The sequence below is a fragment of the Lethenteron reissneri genome, unplaced genomic scaffold (genome assembly GCF_015708825.2).
Source record: "Lethenteron reissneri isolate LAM-NWPU_2019-01 unplaced genomic scaffold, ASM1570882v1 scaffold_1640, whole genome shotgun sequence".
NCBI classification, from domain to species: domain Eukaryota; kingdom Metazoa; phylum Chordata; class Hyperoartia; order Petromyzontiformes; family Petromyzontidae; genus Lethenteron; species Lethenteron reissneri.
The window spans coordinates 3,430,775-3,448,735 of record NW_026891378.1 but is presented as its reverse complement, the minus strand read 5'-3'; the positions used below and the strand labels follow the sequence as shown (position 1 = coordinate 3,448,735).

At 46.3% G+C, this 17,961-nt stretch overlaps 1 pseudogene; it reads left to right on the top strand.

Annotated features, from left to right (window-relative positions):
- The first annotated feature begins 1,733 nt into the window (after positions 1-1,733).
- Positions 1,734-12,750, top strand: LOC133339094 (nuclear factor 7, brain-like; annotated as a pseudogene).
- Positions 12,751-17,961: the final 5,211 nt, after the last annotated feature.

Genomic DNA, 17,961 nt, shown 5'->3' with positions numbered 1-17,961 from the left:
GTATCATCCGCACTGCTGAGAAGGTGATTGGCTGCAATCTGCTTACCCTCGAGGACCTGCGCACCTCGAGGACCCTGAGGCGAGCGAGGAAGATTGTGGCCGACTCCTCCCACCCTGGACACTCTCTGTTCCAGCTACTCCCCTCCGGCAGAAGGCTGCGGTCCATCAGGACGAAAACCTCACGCCACAAAAACAGTTTCTTCCCATCCACTGCTGGCCTCTTCAACAAGGCCAAAGCTCACACTGACTTTAACACTTTATCTGCACAATGACACCTTGCCATAGTTGCACTATGTTACCCTATTTGTATTTTATATTGTATAGTATAGCTATTTAAAAATCTTATTTTATTCTAAATTTTTACATACTTTATCTCCTTAGTATTAGTTAGACGTTGTACCTTTAGTATAGTTAGACTTGTACACCACTTATTTAAGATTTAAGATTCCTATATGTTGAATGTATGCACCTTCCTGCCAAAGTTAATTCCTTGTCTGTGCGAACTTTCATGGCGAATAAAACCCTTTGATTCTGATTCTGGAAACAACAACAATCTCGTGGAGTAGAGCGGCAGGGAGCAACGAGTTCAGTTGAGATGAGGTGAGTTGAAGTAAGTTTAGGTGAGTTGAGGTGAGGTGAGATGAGGTGAGTTGAGGTGAGGTGAGTTACGATGGGGTGAGTAGAGGGAGGGTGAGTAGAGGTGAGGATGAGTATTTGAGACGAGGTGATCCGAGTCTTCTTTTTTAAGCCACCCCTGGAGCGGAGACGTCTGTACTCGCTCACACGTCAACACATTCCAGGGCGCGCCTCGTAATACGCAACTCAAACTGAAAGACTTCCTGCTTCCTTGTTGCCCATTTACGTGGCTTGTTCCTCGTTTAGCGTCTCAGACGCAGCCAGCGACAGCCTGAGAAACAGACAGCGACTGCCTGAGCTACAGAGACTGCCTGAGATACAGAGAGAGACTGACTGAGTTAGTCAGAGACTGCCTGAGCTACAGACAGAGACTGCCTGAGCTACAGCCAGAGACTGTCTTAGCTACAGCCAGAGACTGCCTGAGTTACAGACAGAGACTGCCTGAGCTACAGACAGAGACTGCCTGAGCTACAGCCAGAGACTGTCTGAGCTACAGCCAGAGACTGCCTGAGTTACAGACAGAGACTGCCTGAGCTACAGACAGAGACTGTCTGAGCTACAGACAGAGACTGCCTGAGTTACAGACAGAGACTGTCTGAGCTACAGCCAGAGACTGTCTGAGCTACAGACAGAGACTGCCTGAGCTACAGACAGAGACTGCCTGAGTTACAGACAGAGACTGCCTGAGCTACATCCAGAGACTGTCTGAGCTACAGACAGAGACTGTCTGAGCTACAGACAGAGACTGCCTGAGTTACAGACAGAGACTGTCTGAGCTACAGCCAGAGACTGTCTGAGCTACAGACAGAGACTGCCTGAGCTACAGCCAGAGACTGCCTGAGCTACAGACAGAGACTGTCTGAGCTACAGCCAGAGACTGTCTGAGCTACAGACAGAGACTGCCTGAGCTACAGCCAGAGACTGTCTGAGCTACAGCCAGAGACTGTCTGAGCTACAGCCAGAGACTGTCTGAGCTACAGCCAGAGACTGCCTGAGCTACAGCCAGAGACTGTCTGAGCTACAGCCAGAGACTGTCTGAGCTACAGACAGAGACTGCCTGAGCTACAGCCAGAGACTGCCTGAGCTACAGACAGAGACTGCCTGAGTTAGTCAGAGACTGCCTGAGCTACAGCCAGAGACTGCCTGAGTTAGTCAGAGACTGTCTGAGCTACAGCCAGAGACTGCCTGAGTTAGTCAGAGACTGCCTGAGCTACAGACAGAGACTGCCTGAGCTACAGCCAGAGACTGCCTGAGCTACAGCCAGAGACTGCCTCAGCTACAGCCAGAGACTGCCTCAGCTACAGCCAGCGCCTGTCTCTAAGTGAAGCCACGGGGCCATGGCGAGTGCGGCTCCCAGTGGTAGCGAAGCTCCAGGGGAGTTGACCTGCCCCATCTGCCTGGACGCCTTCCGCTGCCCCTGCACGCTCAGCTGCGGTCACTCGTTCTGCCTCGAGTGCGTGGAGGGCGCCTGGGATGCGGCCGAGTGCTTCTCCTGCCCGCAGTGCCGAGTGACCTTCCCTCGGAGGCCCAAGCTGAACAAGAACTTCACGCTCGCCAACCTGGTGGAGCAGCGCAGTGCCGCAGATGAATTGGCCACCGTGGTCTTGTGTGACTTCTGCAACGATGGCACGACTGCTGCCTCGAAGACCTGCCTCAGGTGTGATATGTCGTACTGTGCGACTCATGTAAAGCCTCATCAGGAAAACCTGAAGTTCAGGGACCACATTCTGGTGGATCCAGGCACGAATCTGGAAGACCGCAAGTGCAAGACGCACAGAAAGGAGCTGGAGTTTTGCTGCCGACAGGACAAGAGCTTGGTCTGCACAACCTGCATCATCGCAGGAGACCACAAGGGTCACGATCTGGCTACGCTGGAGGATGAGCACAAGACACGGGAGGTGAGACGGTCTGTGTGTGTGAGCCGAATCGTCTCCTGAGTGAAGTTATAATTTACAAATATGACTTGATACAACTGAAAAACTTTCATGTGTACAATGTTTTCTCAAAATTACGTGAGTGCATAGACTGTGGTTTGTATACAAAATGTCGTCTGTGGTAGAGAGAAGCATTCACTAAAATATAAACGAAATGTACAACGACTGGAACTGCGTGAGCTGCAGTGCTCACCGCTTGGTAGCCTCGTGCCGGTCTGTCCCAGTTTAGTGCCGCACCCTACAACAGCTACCGGGTCACTGGACGTGGCGTTCCAGAAATGTCACGTGATTTTGACAGACCAAGTATTTTCTGACCGTATTTATATTTTCATCAAGATGCTCTCTACGGAATTTCTCGGACACTCAGCGACATTGCAGACCCTCCTTGTACCATGAAAAACTAAAATAAAACTACTTTATATTTTTCCAAGTGAAGCCCACTGAGCTATGAAGCTCTTTTTCAGAGGCAACCTGGCCAAAAATGACAGCTCAACGAAGTGGCTTATCAAGTCTAAATGTATGGCAGCCAAACACTCTAAACGCACCTTCCTAAACGTGGACACAAAAACGGAGGACCCAGAGAAAAATCCATGCGACCATAGAGAGCGACATGCAAACTGCATATATACAGGCATCAGGCACGGGTTCGAAACCACGACCTCCTGTATAACAGGCAAGACAGATAACATCTGATGACTCCGGTGCCCTGTCCACCCACTACTCAGATAACCCCGCCCACTACTCCAGTAGTCCCGCCCACTGTTCAGGTAGCCAAATCCATTAAGCAGGTCGCCTCACCCACCTCATTTGTAGCACCAACCACTACTCAGGTAGCCCCACCCACTGCTCAGGTCGCTCCACTCACTGCTCAGACAGCCCTACCCACTATTTAGGAAGCCCTGCGCACGTTTGAGTGCCTCGTGAAGTTAGTTCCCTGCAGCGCTTGCTCCCCCAGCCTCCATTGCTGCACCGGGGCTACTGCCCACGTCACTGTGGAGGGGTTTACGTGGAGCGGGATGAGAGGGGATGCTCAGAGAGTGAGTGGAGTCTCCCCTGGTGACGTCTCTCACAGAAACAAGTGGGAGAGGAGACGCGGGTGGTGGAGGAGAAGAGGAAGAAGGCGGAGGAGTCCGTGAGGCGGATGGAGGCCGCTCGCAGGGATGTGCAGGTACCGCGTCTGGGCCAGACTCTGTGAACCCGTGACTCCACCCTGAGTAGGGTTTGTGATGGAGGACAACTCCATTCATTCACGTGGACTTCCATTGGCTCTAAACACGTTGTGGGACTAAACACAACGGTTAATGAGCCTCAATAATCAGGACGCGCAAAGAGGTGGTTATCATCTCCACTGAGAAACTAAATCAGTGGTGGAAATTCCACATTCCCATATCTCCATACAACTTAACACTTCAACGACTGTTAACTATATTGGTCAGATAAGGTCTATCACACACAGACTGTACACCATCTTACTGAAACCAATCAGGCTTTAGGGTGGCCAGGTGGCAGTATAGCAAGTTGTTTCATGATCCCCTCTCTTCATCCATACACATGTGGCATTCTCTCACATTCAAAACATTCATTTAAAGAGGAATTGGCCTAACTTCCCATATCATTAATGCTCTACTTGTTGAAGGCAAATTACAGATTTCCCTTCGCTTCATGTGAAGGTAACCAAAGCATCGTCCTGATATCCTTGCACAATGGGAATGGCACAGACGCTAAATGTACTCATGATGGTATTTGATTATTTCATTGCCTCACAGCCCCCGCCAGTTATGGCGAATCGGGTTGTAGTGAAAATGCACAGTGGCGTTATCAGAGGCAGAGGAAGGAGGAGGCCTCAGTGCTGCAGACTCGTATCACTGTCTAGACACCTTCAAGGTTGCACTCGAGTCACACCGACCTGAATGTCATTTCACAAAGGACCAGACATTTAATGAACAGAGGTGGCATTTGTTTCTCTTTGCAGGGATCCATGACAGTTCAAAAGGCCTCAATATCGGTCAGATTCACCCGCGCGAGAGCAGCGTTGGATGCGGAGGAGAAGGCGGCTTTAGAGCAAGCGGAGCAGAAAGGGCGCGACCTGCTGTCCCAGATCGAGAAGAAGATCGCTCGCTACCAGCGCGAGATCAGCGAGCTCCAGGCAGCAGCCACTCGCCTGCAGGCCCTAGCGCAGGAGAGGGACTCGCTCGCGTTCCTGCAGGTGAGCGATGAGTCTCCAGTGTCGCTATTGGCACAGCCCTCTCACCAGCAGCAGCAGCAGAGGGAGGCTCCTGAATGAGAGTTCGCATCCACTGGGCTTGAGAACACAGCTCCACTCATGGACTCGCATCGCAGCTCCAGTGGCTGCCATGTGGAAGCCCAGCTCATCTTTTCTCAGTTGAATTTATTATCTTTCCCGTCCTTTAACAGATTCCCATTAAATTGGTTTCATTGTGAATATAAACTAAATGTTAATGGAATTTCACTTTGAAATCAACCATACAACAACAATGCACACGGTATTCATGATTGTCATCAGCCATAATCTATCAATTTAACACGTAGGCTTTCGCGATCTATATTATGAATAATCTATCCACTTATTGAGGGAGGCCTCCCCAAGCCGTTGCCACATCTCATGGTGCCGCGATGCAACAATCCACCAGCGCCTGCTCACGACCAGATTTCATCTCTGCTTGTTACTTTGTATACCTCCACTTGGATGCGCTAACTTCATTGTTCGTATTAGTGATGCTCAAATAAATACAGTCTCATACACTTATTTAAGATATAATTGTGTCTGGAACATCACTTCTACAAGATCTGCACCATGTGCATTGGTAACTCCAGAAACTTCTAGTCCTACGTTACTCTCAACACAGATCAATATCAACCGGTCTCACTCTGAAATATTTGCCCTGCAAATGAATGTTGGTCCTCAGGGGGGTGGCGAGATGTTAACTACCTAGCCTGGTATACCCAACCCTGACGTCCCTATATATTTGGAGTTTACATTTCTCCTTCCATGGTCGTATGGATTTTTCTCTGGATCCTCCAGTTTTTCCTTCCACATTTGAAACGTGCGTTGAGAGTACTGGGCTGCGTTAAATTTCCACGAGATGAACCACTTCGTTGAGCTATCATGTGTGGCCAGGTCGCTTCTGAAAAAGAGCTAAATAGCTCCGTGGGCCTTACCTGGAAAATAAATTGTAGTTTATCGTTAACTATCAAGCGGTCTCACTCTGAAACATTTGCCCCGTAAGTCAGTGTTGGTTATCATTGGGTCATAAGCCAAGACTTTGGGGTTTATATTCCACCCACGGTGTTGCGGTGGGAACTCCACTGATCACAAGGGATTGGAGGTAGAGTCACAGTAACGCATCTCTCTCTCTCCCATAGGGGCACCTGGAGGAGACTTGCAGGTAAAGACGACTATCACTCACGACTCGACACACGACAACATGGGACTGAGTGTGGGGTGCGGGCAGTGAGACATTAGCTGTGTGTGAGCATGGTGTTCGTGATGATGCTGTGTGTGGTGATAATGCGTGATGAATGTTGTCTGTGATGATGCTGTGTGTGGTGATGCTGCGTGATGGTGCTGTATGTGATGCTATGTGTGGTGATAGTGAAGCTGTGTGTGATAATGCTGCGTGTGGTGATGCTGTCTGATGGTGCTGTGTGATGATGATGTGTGTGGTGATGCTGTGATGATGATGGTGTGTGGTGAAGCTGTCTGATGATGCTGTGTGTGTGGTGTGTGAAGCTGTGTGATGCTGTCTGATGGTGCTGTGTGTGATGATGCTATGTGTGGTGATAGTAATGCCATGTGGTGATGCTGTAATTGTGATGTGAGTAATGCTTGTGTAATACGTGTCTATGTGTTGGAGCTGTGATGATCCTGTGAGTGACGATGCTCTGCGTGAGACAGCAGCGATGTCTGTTCTGCTTTCACAGGGCAGGGAGGGTTAAAGCAGATTCACACTCATCCCCCCAGCCAAGAGGACATTGCCTCACTTAACGGCACCGAAGGAACTGTGGCCAAATACCTGTGTGAGTTATTCAGTGTGAAACATGGGTGATCGGGCCATCTTCACGATGAATGATCACCGTGTGTGTGTGCACGAGGTCGACTCAGCTTGAAATACTTACCTAGTTGTGTGTGTAAACATCACCACTAGAGAGACAAAGGTGGCCAGACGTCGTGCTGGCCACCAAGCCCCTCATGTGCTGTGCCAGCTTTCAAAGGGGCTGATTTGCCCCGACAGTCTGTTAAGGCAACACGGGGAATATTTTTCTTTGTTTACATCAGGGAACTTGATGCGGTATTTGAACAAAATCGCTACTAGGGAGACAAAGGTGGTCGGGCGTGGTGCTGGCTATCCACCTCCTCGTGTGCCGTGCTGGTCTTCATAGACACTCGCTAACAGCACTTGCCCCAATAGTCTGTTGAGGCTACACAGGGGATCTTTGTCTTTGTTCACAGCCCATTCCAAGACCCTACTGAACACAGCCATGAGACTCAGTGTGGTGTTCTTTGGTAAATAATCAGCATTACGAGTCAGGGGTAATTATGATGTTGAGATGCAGTGTGTGCCTTTGAATGTGTATGCATTTGTGTGTGATGGGGGGGAGCGGTGGTTTAGTGGTTAGCACACTGCACTACGAACCCAGTTACCTGGGTTTGATTACCCGATATGGCTAACATCAGTGGCAGGTGATATGTGATCCAGTCCTGGGTCTCTACGAGGCAGTTTCTACCTCAAATGAGTTCCTGATGCTGGTAATGGTCATAATGATGGTGATGGTGGTTGTGATGATGGTGGTAATGATGCTGATGTTAGTGATAATGTGAGTGATGGGAATGGTGATAGTATTGGTGATGGTGTTGGTCGTGGTGATGTCAGTCATGGTCGTGATGGTCATGATGGTGACAATGGTGATAATATAGGTGGTGGAGGTTGATGGTTTTGCTGATGGCGCTGATGGTCGTCGTAATATTGGTTATGGTGGTCATGGTAGTGATGGTGGTGATGATGGTTTTGATGGTCGTAGTTATGGTTATGATGCTGGTCGTGTTGATGTCCCTGATATTGATGAAGATGGTGGTGATGGGGATAGTGGTGATGGTCGTGGTGATGGCAGTGGTGGTGATAGTGGTAATGGTGGTGATGTTGCTTATTGCGATAGTGATTTTGTTGATGTTTATAGTGTTGATGATGGTGGAGATGGTGATGTTTATGTTGTTGTCATTGATATTGAAGGCAAGTATGGTTGGTGATGGTGATGTTTGTGATGTTATTGTTGATGGTGAACATGATGGTTGGTGATGTTGATGGTGGTGATGGTGAATGATGTTGATGATGGTGTTCTGTAGTGACGTTGTTATCGCTGTTGTCACAGACGGACGCTCACCGACTCTGGACACAAAGTCAGCTCATGACCAACTCCAGATCTCCTCGGATCTCAGGAAGATGACGCAGACCGGTGCCTCCCAGGGTCGCCCCGATCACCCACACCGGTTTTATGGCTGTGCACAAGCCCTGTGCTGTGAGAGCTTCTCGTCGGGCCACCACTACTGGGAGGTGGACGTGGGGGACGTCCGGTGGTGGCGGGTTGGAGTCGCGTACGGAACGATCCCACGGAAAGGAAGTGGTGGTGCTACACAGCTGCTGGGAGGGAGTGATGCGTCCTGGTGTTTAGAGAAACGTGACGATAGCTTCTCAGTGGTTCATGGTGGAGTGGAGACTGCACTGTCGGTGAGGGAGTCCCTCTCCCCCCGCAGAATCGGGATTCACCTGCACTGGGAGGGGGGGGCTCCTGGCGTTTTACCGCGCCGACTCCATGGAGGTGATCCACGAGGTTCGGCAGAGATTCTTGCAGCCTCTCTACCCTGGGATGTGGGTGGGGCGTTATAATGATCAATTGGAGATCGTGGATCTGAGTCGTGCATCCTGAGGATGATGAGAGATAGAAACCCAATAAACGGTGGAGAGGGGGATGGTGAGGAGAGGGCGAAGTGAGGGTGAGGGGAAGGTGGAACGGAGGGTGAGGTTAGGTGAGGGTGAGGGGAGGGTGAGGTGAAAATTGAGGGAAGGAAGAGGTGAGCATGGAGGGGTAGGATGAGGGGGGAAGAGTGAGGTTCAGGTTGGCGAACATGAGCGATGTCGCCGGTGCAGCACAAATCGCAGGTTCGTGTGGCCGCTCCTTTGCCTGCAGTGCTCGCTCACGTCACCACGCCTCCTCATCCCTGCGATTCACCATCAGCACCATCGTCACCATCACCAACATCATCATCACCCCATCATCATCACTATCAACAACAACAACCGCCATTCGCCACTAAGTGGCGGTGACGTCACCACGACGCTTGTGCCAGGCCATGTGCACCTTGAGGCTACCACGTGAAGTGTCGAACGCCCGCTGGCAGGAGGTCACGGGGCAGACCCAGATGCCACAGGTCGACTGACTGAGACGACTGGCTGATGCACCACCTGTGCCCCCTACTGTGCCAACTTGCTGTGCTTTAGCAACCCGGCGCTCCGCTTGTTGTTGTGAGCGTAACTCCTCCGCCCTCCGTTGTTGTTGGAGGGCGACTGCCTCCAACTGCTCAGCAGCGTCCTTCACGAGCCTCCTCCACTGACGCCGAACTTGACAACGCTGGTTGCAGTAACCGTCAAGTCCACTCAGTTCCACATCCTCCTGTACCACATCACTCCATCTCTTCTCGGGCCCGTGCCGCGCCCGTTGAGCCCCCTCGATCCGGCCGAACAAAAGCTGTTTAGGCATGCGGTGGCTGGGCAGGCGGTCTACTTGGCCCAGCCAACGCAGCCTTGCCTGCCGGAGTAGCTCACCGATGGGGCCTTGTCCAGATCTTTCAAGGATTTGTGAGCTCCTCACACAATCCAGCCTGGTTCAAGTTCAAGTTCATGTATTAGGTATAGCCCTGTGAGCCATTCGGCTCTTGAATCGGGTGCAACCGCAACAAACAAAAAACAAAAACATGAACAAAAAACATCTTAAAGTGAATATGTGACTAAGTGTAAACAGAAAATCCAAGAAAAGACAGCAAAATATTGCAGAAAAAATCACCGTACACCAACTCTGTGTGCAAAAATCCCAGTGGGATGCAAGTCAAACAACAACAACAACCATAAAACCCAGGATGGATCGTAGGCAGGTCAGCCTAAATATTTACAATTGGCGAAGATGCTCCATCAGGGGGGTCCACGTTTCGCAAGCGTAGAGAAGGGAGGGAATGACTGTGGCCGAGAAGACCTGAAGCTTCGTGCAAAGCGAGAGACGCCACCTTCGTTGGTCGTAATATGCATCATGAGGGAAATGTGAGCATGAGGAAGACGACGTTTTTGCCACCCAATGGTGTGCAATGTACTGCTTGTCTATGAAAAGATGCCGCATCTCATGATGCGTATGACGACAAAAAATACGCAGACTACCTACTGGATCTCTTCTCTGTTTCAAAGAACAAATTTGACCTAAAGTGTTCGCTCATTTACCAGCTGCACATTCCCTATTGCCGTACAAATACTGGAGCAAGGGCCTTTGCTATTAAAGCCCCCAGGGTCTGAAATGCTATTTCCAATAAACTGCAACTTGAATCACTACCTATGAGATCTTCACTCAAAACTGCTCTAGAGGAGTTGTACAACCCTAGCTGCCACTGCTATTCAGTGGCCTTAAATCAAATGTATCGCTCCTGATGACCGCTGAAAAGTAACATCTTGTGTTTTGATTATAGTGTGCTAATCTTTAAAGATACATTAAAAATGTTTGATATTCCTACTGATAATCCTGCTGTTATGCAGTGACTCATGCAGCCAGCTATGGTTGCAAAGTTTGCTCGTACATGTTATGTATATCGTTTATTGTTAAATTGGAATCACAGTTCCTATGATCACTGTTACATTGTTTTTGTAGCTTTATTTTGGTGATTTCGAAAAGGTTCTGGTTTAGCCATATTTGTTTGTTGTAGTACAGAGTTAGACAGTCCCTCCAGAAAAACGCGGAGTTTTTTGGTGATTGTTGCGGGCAAAAATCGTTGATTATGCGGCACGTTTTCTTAAAAAATGCGATGGAATATGCGGGATATTTATGCAGTTTTATGCGATTAAATTGCGGGAACTTGCAAAAATTGCGGTTTGATGAAAAAGAGAAAAAAAAGTGATTCCCCCAACACCCTATTCACTAGGCTACTACTTTAATGTAAAGAGTCATTTCTTATTACTTCCTATGATAAGCAAGCATACTACATCACAGAAAGTGCTGGGAATATTTAAGTTCTCATCTTGTTTTATTTCAGACCTTAACAAACAGATGGCTCAAACTTACAAAACATTGAGTCGAACAATTTCTGTAGCTTTACAAAATGAATATGCTACAACTTCTGTAAAAATGAATAAATAAAATATTTAAAAATAAAATGTGTGCTTCCTGTTTTACAGAGGTAGCTATACAAAACAGACATCTTCTGTTAAAATAAGTGTTTTCAGTGCACAGTAACGTAAGCAATACAGTAACAGTACAGTCTTACAGTAATGTAAATTTACATACTACTAACAAAAAAGTGCAATCTTACAACTGTAATGAGTGACGTCACTTCATAACGTTCCCATGGCAACAGGGGAAATGGCTGCGCTTGTGTGAAGTAAACGCAACATTTTTCAATTTTCTGCTAAGATATATGTGACTTTTTGCAACGAAAATGCGGGGATTATGAAATCATGCAAGCCCGCATATTTTGCGCGCGGAAATCTGCAATTTATGCGGCGAAAGTGCGGCGTATTTGAAAAAACGCGCCCCCCGCATAAATATGCGGACTTTGGCTGATTTTGCGTGGAATCTTGCGATCGCATAATCGCGTTTTTCTGGAGGGACTGGTTAGACTGATAATCTAAATCGTCTTAAGGTTGGTATTGTTTGACTTGCATCCCACTGGGATTCTTGCACACAGCATTGATATACGGTGCTTTATCTAGAAGACTTTGCTGTTTTTTCCTGGATTTTTCTGTTGCACATAGTCACTTTAAAATGTTTCTTGTTCATGTTTTTGTTTGTTGCGGTTGCACCCGATTCAAGAGCCGAATGGCTCGCAGGGCTATACCTAATAAATGAACTGAACTGAAGTTAGCTCCCACACAGCGTTACGCAACCAATGAAAAGATAATGCCGCTTGACTGATTCGGAGTGAGACCTCTGCTGTTAAACTGGAGCCGGTCATGAGCACACTGCCCAGGTATAGAAAACTCTACACCCTCTCCACAACTGCCCCATCACCAATTGAGAGTTGTGGGGGTGGAGTGTCCGATGGTACAAAATGCCCAGGCAGGTGCTTGGTTTTGGTGGGGCTGATGGTAAGGCCCCAACTCCCGGTGGAAAGTTCCAGGTTCAGCAGCAGCGCCTCCAACTCCTCCTCTGAGTGAGCAGCATTCACCAGATCATCGGCATACGTAACATCGTTGAGTAATAGGGAGTCATCCCTTGACCGCACCCGGGCATCGATCAGCCTCCCATTATATCTGGACCAGATGGAAATTCCTCCGGTACAGCTATTGAAGGCTTCACGAACTACGTGGTCAAAATAGATGTTAAATAATGTGGGAGCAAGAGGACATCCCTGTCGTATCCCAAGGTGTACAAAAAAAGGCTCTGACTCCCGGCCACATAGTTTTCCCGGGCCCGCTCACCATCATGAAGGTCCTTAATGATCGTGAGCAGAGGGTCAGGGACTCCGAAAGCACAAAGAACAACCCAGATCCCAGGCCTACTGATGGTATCATAGGCCTTGACCATGTCAATAAAGCAGAGTTGTAGGTCTTGTTGGAATTCCCTACACCTCTGCTGTAGCAGACGGACAGAAAATATGGCATGTGCAGGCCCGCCCTTTCCTGAAACCACATTGGGGCTCCACAAGCCTCTCCTACCTACAAAGCCGCGTGCCTAGCAATGCGATTTTGAATAATCCTTGCCAGGACCTTTCCCGGCACACTGAGTAGTGAGATGCCCCTGTAGTTGTTACAGTCTGTGCGGTCCCCCTTCTTAAAGAGGGGGACCACCAGGGTATCCTTCCAATCCTGCGGAACCCGTCCAGTGTTCCAGACTATTGTTATGTCATGTAGGGCAGTCTGTGCACAAACGCCACCCTCCCTCAGCATGTCTGTTTGGAGATCATCTCTGCCTGGTGCCTTTCCTGGTCTCAGACTCTGGATCGCCTTCAGTACTTCTATAATATGAGAATATATCCTGCTCACTGACGTATCACAACTTGTCATGGTGATTGGCTCTGCCGGTCCTGGTTTACAGCCAATGGGGGGAAGCCTGAGGGCATGGCCCTGACGTGATGGAGAGGTGACAGCTATGGAGATTGGTTCTGCTGGCTTTGGCCTCAGCCAATGGGGAGATGAGTCAGGGGCGTGGTCCCGGGAGCTGACGAGGGAGCCTGGAAGATTCGATGCAGGCTAACGAGGATTGGCGGAAGCGTACCACGTGACCCGGGTATTAAATAGGGGTAGAGAGTAACGACACGTGGTCAGAACGGGAACGAACGGAGGAAGGGGGCCACGCGGGAGCGGGGCTCCGAGTTGCCACGTGGCAGTGCGTCTCTCTCTATCTGTCCCTCTCACGCTGCCTATCAGCAGCGTGAAGTAACTGTAACCTAAAGTGAATAACAGACGGATTCCAGAAGTCGTCTCAAAGAGCTTCATTACACTTCGACAACAGATGGCACCTCAGCAGGCCACTCGAGCTCCTACCGCCGGCCTGACACCGTCGTCGTCAGAGGAGAGGAAGCGATCCAGCGCCTGCTGGCTCATTTCTACCATAGGGAGGTGTCAGAGGCAGCCTCCTTGTGCTCTTCTGCCCCTTCCCTGCACCCCACCGGGTGTCCAAGCTGGAAGCGTGGCCGGTTTCTGGGTACCGCATTCGTTCCCTGCTGGCTAGAGTTCAAGAGCGGAGAGGCCTGGGGTCTTCCTCCATTCACCCTCTAGTCTCTGGTGGTGATTGACACGTTGTTTGCTGCAGGTGTTTCTAAATTTCAATCACCCCCTTTCCCTATGCAGGTGTATTTTCTTTTGCCACTTATTTGTACCATGTGACAAAATACACTACACTACTAATCTCTACACTATACAATACACAATACACTACTATAGAATACTATACACTATACACTACACTATACACTACACTATACACTCCTACACACTACTATACACTACACTATACACGATTATACACTACACTATACATTACACTATACACTACTGTACACTACACTATACACTACTGTACACTACACTATACACTACAATACACTACTATACACTACACTATACACTACTATACACTACACTATATACTACACTATACACTACTATACACCAGAGGTGGGACAAAGTCATTGTTATGCAAGTCCAAGTCGAGTCTGAAGTCATCAAATTCATGACTCGAGTCTGACTCGAGTCCAAGTCACATGACTCGAGTCCACACCTCAGAGGTGGGACAAAGTCATTGTTATGCAAGTCCAAGTCGAGTCTGAAGTCCTAAAATTCATGACTCGAGTCTGACTCGAGTCCAAGTCACATGACTCGAGTCCACACCTCAGCTATACACTACACTATACACTACACACTACACTATACACTACTATACACTACACACTACTATACTATACACTACTTTACACTACACTATATACTACTATACACTATACTGTACACTACACTATACACTACACTATACACTACAGTGTAGTGTATAGTAGTGTATAGTGTAGTGTATAGTAGTGTAGTGTATAGTGTAGTGACTACACTATACACTATACACTACACTATACACTACACTATACACTACACTACTATACACTACACTATACACTGCCAGGGTTGCGATTTCCGCATGGAAAATGCGGAAGGAGGGTTCAAATTTTCCCGCATTTTTGCTAAAGTCAACCGCAAACGGTGGAAAGACTACTCCTGTGACCGCGCGCTTTTAACAACACGTTAATGCGTTCTATTGGAAAGGATACATCATGTACATGTGCTCGTAATCACGGCTCCGCATTTGAATAAAGTATGCGGTTCTTGTGCGGAAATGCGGAAATCATATATTCATTCTAATCAGTAACTCAAAGCCCTACGTGATGCTGGGCCTTGCATGTATCCTTTCCAATAGAACGCATGAACGTGTTGTTAAAAGCGCGCGGTCATAGGAGTAGTCTTTCCACCGTTTGCGGTTAACTTTAGCAAAAATGCGGGAAAATTTGAAACCTCCTTCCGCATTTTCCATGCGGAAATCGCAACCCTGTACACTGCACTATACACTACACTATACACTACACTATACACTACTATACACTATACATTCTACACTACACTCTACACTACACTCTACACTACTATACACTACAACATACACTATACACTACACTATACACTACTATACACTGCACTATACACTACTATACACTACTATACACTACAACATACACTATACACTACACTATACACTACACTATACACTACACTATACACTACTGTACACTACACTATACACTACAGTATACACTACACTACTATACACTACACTATACACTACACTATACACTACACTATACACTACACTATACACTACACTACACACTACATTACACACTACACTATACACTACTATACACTACACTATACACTACACTATACACTACTATACACTACAACATACACTATACACTACAATATACACTACACTATACACTACTATATACTAGACTATACACTACTATACACGACACTATACAATGCTATACACTACACTATACACTACACTACTATACACTATACTATATACTTCACTATACACTACTATACACTATACACTACACTACTCTACACTACACTATACACTACAATATACACTACACTACACAACTATACAATACACTACACTATACACTACACTACTATACACTACTCTAAACTACACTATACACTACACTATACACTATTTACACTACACTACTATACACTACACTATACACTACACTATACACTATACTATACCCTACTATACACTACTATACACTGCACTACACACTACTATACACTACACTATACACTACACTATTCACTACTATACACTACTATACACTACACTATACACTACTATACACTACACTATACACTACTATACACTACACTATACAATACTATACACTACACTATACACTACACTATACACTACACTATACTATACACTACACTATACACTACTATACACTACACTATACACTACTATACACTACACGATACACTACTATACACTACACTACTATACACTACACTCTACACTACACTATACACTACAATACACTACAACATACACTATACACTACACTATACACTACTATACACTACACTATACACTACTATACACTACAACATACACTACTATACACTACAATAGACACTATACACTACTATACACTACACTATACACTACACTTTACACTACTATATACTAGACTATACACTACACTATACACTACAATACACTACAACATACACTATACACTACACTATACACTACTATACACTACACTATACACTACTATACACTACAACATACACTACTATACACTACAATAGACACTATACACTACTATACACTACACTATACACTACACTTTACACTACTATATACTAGACTATACACTACTATACACGACACTATACACTACTATACACTACACTATGCACTACACTACTATACACTATACTATATACTCCACTATACACTACTATACACTAAACACTACACTACTCTACACTACAATATACACTACACTATACACTACACTACTATACAATACACTACACTACTATACACTACTCTAAACTACACTATACACTACACTATACACTACTTTACACTACACTACTATACACTACACTATACATTACACTATACACTACTGTACACTACACTATACACTACTGTACACTACACTATACACTACAATACACTACTATACACTACACTATACACTACTATACACTACACTATATACTACACTATACACTACTATACACCAGAGGTGGGACAAAGTCATTGTTATGCAAGTCCAAGTCGAGTCTGAAGTCATCAAATTCATGACTCGAGTCTGACTCGAGTCCAAGTCACATGACTCGAGTCCACACCTCAGAGGTGGGACAAAGTCATTGTTATGCAAGTCCAAGTCGAGTCTGAAGTCCTAAAATTCATGACTCGAGTCTGACTCGAGTCCAAGTCACATGACTCGAGTCCACACCTCAGCTATACACTACACTATACACTACACACTACACTATACACTACTATACACTACACACTACTATACTATACACTACTTTACACTACACTATATACTACTATACACTATACTGTACACTACACTATACACTACACTATACACTACAGTGTAGTGTATAGTAGTGTATAGTGTAGTGTATAGTAGTGTAGTGTATAGTGTAGTGACTACACTATACACTATACACTACACTATACACTACACTATACACTACACTACTATACACTACACTATACACTGCCAGGGTTGCGATTTCCGCATGGAAAATGCGGAAGGAGGGTTCAAATTTTCCCGCATTTTTGCTAAAGTCAACCGCAAACGGTGGAAAGACTACTCCTGTGACCGCGCGCTTTTAACAACACGTTAATGCGTTCTATTGGAAAGGATACATCATGTACATGTGCTCGTAATCACGGCTCCGCATTTGAATAAAGTATGCGGTTCTTGTGCGGAAATGCGGAAATCATATATTCATTCTAATCAGTAACTCAAAGCCCTACGTGATGCTGGGCCTTGCATGTATCCTTTCCAATAGAACGCATGAACGTGTTGTTAAAAGCGCGCGGTCATAGGAGTAGTCTTTCCACCGTTTGCGGTTAACTTTAGCAAAAATGCGGGAAAATTTGAAACCTCCTTCCGCATTTTCCATGCGGAAATCGCAACCCTGTACACTGCACTATACACTACACTATACACTACACTATACACTACTATACACTATACATTCTACACTACACTCTACACTACACTCTACACTACTATACACTACAACATACACTATACACTACACTATACACTACTATACACTGCACTATACACTACTATACACTACTATACACTACAACATACACTATACACTACACTATACACTACACTATACACTACACTATACACTACTGTACACTACACTATACACTACAGTATACACTACACTACTATACACTACACTATACACTACACTATACACTACACTATACACTACACTATACACTACACTACACACTACATTACACACTACACTATACACTACTATACACTACACTATAC